Source organism: Bufo bufo, chromosome 6 (assembly GCF_905171765.1).
Source record: "Bufo bufo chromosome 6, aBufBuf1.1, whole genome shotgun sequence".
Classification (NCBI taxonomy): Eukaryota; Metazoa; Chordata; class Amphibia; order Anura; family Bufonidae; genus Bufo; species Bufo bufo.
In genome coordinates, this window is record NC_053394.1 from 349,512,954 (window position 1) to 349,517,996 (window position 5,043).

Here is a 5,043-nt window from a genome sequence, read left to right on the forward strand (position 1 = left end):
TCATCTGCTCATCTGTTCAGTGTGACCTCTGACTTGGACTTCTGACTCTGCCTCTGCCTTATCCTTTGGATTATTTTTCCTCGCTGATCTTCTGCTTCCGACCCATGGCTGCTGCCATACTACACCTCTAACCGCTGACATGACTGTTCTGAGATTCTGACTGGTTAGGTCTAAACATCCACCTAGCGGTCCCTGGTGAAGAACGGGATCTACCCTTTTACATGGACCGACAGACCAGAACATCAAGAGTACCCCAATCACCACCAGGCAGGAGCCCCAAATCACGGCATGGCCCCAGGGAAAACCAGAGGGGGGATTTGCCACTGTGAGTACTACTACCACCCTCAGGACCAAAACTACCACTCCCATCCTTTTCTCCCCTCTCCAGGGCTGTCTTCAACATTTATGCCATAAGTAATCCCCATAAATGTTTAATAGGCTATCGTGGTGCTTGCCCCTCATCAGTACCCTGAAATAGCTGTCTGCTGAGGGATATTTGGCTGGGCTATATTCCCTTGTTAAATCCCAAGGCTTCTTGTAAAGTCGGGAGACACTTCCAATATGTGGCGCTGGCGAGATGGTTCTCTTTCCTGGTAGATACCTCTTTGCATATTAATTTCCCATGGAGCATTGCCAATAAGTCTCCATACCATTAAGTACTTCTCCATACAGGTCAGGTCTTTTTAAGGAGATTCAGCACCTTGCCTAAGCCACCTAAACCAATGGAAGAGATGAGTAGCTTGATGTCTGTATACTGCGGTTTCCCTTTTCTCCTCTGGATATAGACTCAACCAACATCAGCCACATGTGCAATAAACATCTGTCTTTTTTCATTACATGTCATAGGATTATGCATTTTGGGGTATAAACCCCTTCTTCACATCACAATAGACGTATATAAAGAAAAAATAATATATATATATATATATGTATATATATATTGTAAAACAAAACATGCAATGCAACAGCTCTCTGCAAACCAAATAAAGTACAAAAATGCATTATAATTGCTTATGCTATGCTTATAAATTAGAGAAGCTTGACAAATAAATTTTGTACAAAATTATTTGAGCCCGTCTGCCGCACGTCAAGGCGATCTCTGTAAGACGGGAACCTAACACTAAATTCTACCAATTATGTGCCATGACGGCTACCATACAATTCAGGGAGTGTAGGTTCCACATGCATGCTGGGCATGCTTTAATTTCTGTCATCTTTGGTGCCAAAATGGCCTCCATTATATCCAAGAATACAGGTACCAACATGCATTCCGAGCCCACTCCACACCACTCATGGTGCCAAATGGCCACCAAAGAATGCAATGAGAGTCCACACTATACCTCTCCTGGTGCCAAATGGCTTCCAGTGAATGAGGGGGAGCAGGCTGGGGAGCAGGAGTGGTGTGAAGTGGGCTCGGAATGCATGTTGGTACCTGTATTCCTTGGATGTAATGGAGACCATTTTGGCACCAAAGATAACAGAAATTAAAGCAGGCCCAGCATGCATGTGGAACCTACACTCCCTGAATTGTATAGTAGCCGTCATGGCACTGTCACGACTGTATGTGAGCAACAAGAGCATACACAGTGAATTAGCTACTGACCGGACCCAAACTAGGGAGGATAAAGGGTGACCCCTGTCAGACCCTAAAAGCTCTCCCTATGCTGCTAAGCACATGTCCAGATCCAGATGGTGGATCGAGACATGCCCGCGTACCTAAGGCTGATGACCACTGTAACCCCTACAATAGTGGAAGGGGCACGGCCACTGGTGCCCTGCTCAGAATATGGACGGAACCGGGGTCGCCTCGGATCCAGTCAGCAAACAAACAGAAACACACAATGTCTGCACACTTAACTGAAGGAGCTGCAGCAGCAGTGAAAACAGATCCAAAGTCAGCAGACAATATCCGAAGTACTTGCTTCAGCAGAACTCAGGTCCATTGAAAGATATCACATAAGTGAAGATACTCAAGCGAGAGATACAGCTCAAATGAAAAGTATAATCCGCACCCTACAAAGGAGGAGGGGTGATTTAAAGGCAGAGAAATCAAACACAGGAGGGACAGCTGGGAGGAAGGAAACAGAAAGTAAAGACCTCAACACAGGGGCGGAGAAACAGAGCAGAGAGAACTCCTCCAAGCTCTAGTAGTGACATCATCACAGGGGTGGAGAAACAGAGCTGTGAGAACGTCTCAAAGCTCTGGTAGTGACAGTACCCTCCCCTCTACGGGTGGACTCCGGACACCCAGGACCCACCTTCTCAGGATGAGCCCTATGAAATGCCCTGATGAGGCGAGTGGCTTTAATGTCCGACACCGGGACCCACATCCTCTCCTCAGGACCATAACCCTTCCAATGAACGAGGTACTGAAGAGAACCAAGGACAATGCGAGAGTCCACAATTCTGGAAACCTCAAACTCCAGATTGCCATCAAGCAAAATCGGAGGAGGAGGCAAAGAGGAGGGTACCGTGGGCTGGACATATGGTTTTAAGAGAGATCTGTGAAATACATTATGTATCTTCCAAACCCGTGGAAGATCAAGACGGAAGGCAACAGGATTGACGACTGACAAGATTTTATAAGGCCCAATAAACTTGGGACCCAATTTCCAGGAGGGAACCTTCAGTTTAATATTTCTTGTAGACAACCACACCAGATCACCCACATTCAGGTCCGGACCAGGCACACGTCTGTTATCAGCCACACGCTTATATTTCTCACTTATCTTTCTAAGATTACTCTGAATCTTTTGCCAAATGGTAGACAAAGACGAGGAAAATCTCTCCTCCTCAGGCAAACCAGAAGGAGCCCCTCCCGAGAATGTCCCAAACTGCGGATGGAACCCATATGCACCAAAGAATGGTGACTTATCAGAAGATTCCTGACGACGGTTGTTCAGAGCAAACTCAGCCAGAGGGAGAAACGAACACCAATCCTCCTGGTTCTCTGCCACAAAACAGCGCAAATATGTCTCCAGATTCTGATTGACACGTTCAGTCTGACCATTCGACTGTGGGTGAAAAGCAGAAGAGAAGGACAGCCAAACCCCCAGGCGAGAACAGAAAGCCTTCCAGAATCTGGACACAAACTGCGTGCCTCTATCGGAAACAATATCAGAGGGAATGCCATGCAATTTAACAATATGGTCGACAAAAGCTTGCGCCAACGTTTTAGCATTGGGTAAACCAGGGAAGGGTACGAAATGAGCCATCTTGCTAAAACGATCCACCACCACCAGGATCAGCGACCTCCCTGAGGAACGGGGAAGATCCGTGATAGTCCATGGACAGGTGTGTCCAAGGACGGGAAGGTATGGGCAACGGGAGAAGGGGAACCGAAGGCCGTGAACGAGGGACCTTAGCGCGAGCGCACGTCTCACAAGCAGCCACAAAACCCTCCACCGACTTACGAAGAGCCAGCCACCAAAATCTCCGAGCAATGAGATCTACCGTGGCTCTACTCCCGGGGTGACCAGCAAGAACAGTATCATGATGCTCCTTGAAGAGTTTGTGACGTAACTCAGGAGGCACAAACAACTTCCCAGAAGGACAACGGGCAGGTGCCTCAGTCTGGGCAGCCTGGACCTCAGCCTCCAAATCAGAATACAGAGCAGAAACAACTACCCCCTCCGCCAAAATGGGACCCGGGTCCTCAGAGTTTCCTCCTCCCGGAAAACAGCGAGAGAGAGCATCAGCCTTCACATTTTTGATCCCAGGGTGGAATGTAACGACAAAATTGAATCTGGAGAAGAACAGAGACCATCTGGCCTGTCTCGGATTCATACGCTTGGCCGACTCCAAGTACGCCAGATTCTTATGGTCGGTAAAAACGGTGATAGGGTGCCTGCCCCCCTCCAACCAGTGGTGCCATTCCTCGAAAGCCAACTTGATGGCCAACAACTCCCTATCTCCCACATCATAGTTTTTCTCTGCCGGGGAGAGTTTTTTAGAGAAAAAGGCACAGTGTTGCCATTTGGCAGGAGAAGGGCCCTGGGACAAAACCGCACCCACACCCACCTCGGAAGCATCCACCTCAACAATAAAAGGTAAGGAAACATCGGGATGCACCAAGATGGGAGCAGACGCAAAACTCTCTTTAATCTTAGAAAAAGCTGCAAGCGCCTCCTCCGACCAAGAGGAAAAATCCGCCCCCTTTTTTGTCATGTCAGTGAGGGGTTTGACAACAGAGGAATAATTCAAAATGAACTTTCTGTAATAGTTTGCAAAACCCAGAAAGCGCATCAAAGCCTTCTGATTCTCAGGAAGCTCCCACTTAAGCACAGCACAGACCTTCTCCGGATCTATGTGAAAACCAGAAGCAGAGAGGAGAAAACCCAGAAATTGAATCTCCGATACCATAAAAACACATTTCTCCAGCTTGGCGTACAATTTATTTTCCCGCAGAATCCGCAGAACCTGAAAAAGATGATCCTGATGGGTCTGAACATCAGGGGAAAAAATCAAAATATCATCAAGATACACCAATACAAATTTCCCCATTAAATAGTAGAAAATACTGTTAACAAAATGCTGAAAGACGGCCGGAGCATTCATCAGGCCGAAAGGCATAACGAGATTCTCAAAATGCACGTTAGGGGTATTAAAGGCCGTTTTCCATTCATCCCCCTCTCTGACCCTGACCAGGTTGTACGCGCCTCCTCTCAAATCCAATTTGGAAAAAACCTTGGCCCCAACAATTTGGTTGAAGAGGTCCGGGATCAGAGGAAGGGGATAGGGATCGCGAATCGTGATACGGTTCAGCTCCCTAAAATCTAGGCACGGTCTCAGAGAGCCATCTTTTTTTTTAACAAAAAAAAAACAGCGGCAACAGGTGATTTTGAGGGACGAATATGCCCCTTATCGAGACTCTCAGAGATATAGGTTCGCATTGCGATTCTTTCCGGTTGTGAGAGATTGTAGAGGCGTGCTTTTGGCAGCTTGGTGCCGGGAATGAGGTTAATGGGACAGTCAAACTCCCGGTGAGGAGGTAGCTCCTGAACACCGCTCTCGGAAAACACGTCCGAGAAATCAGAGAGAAAT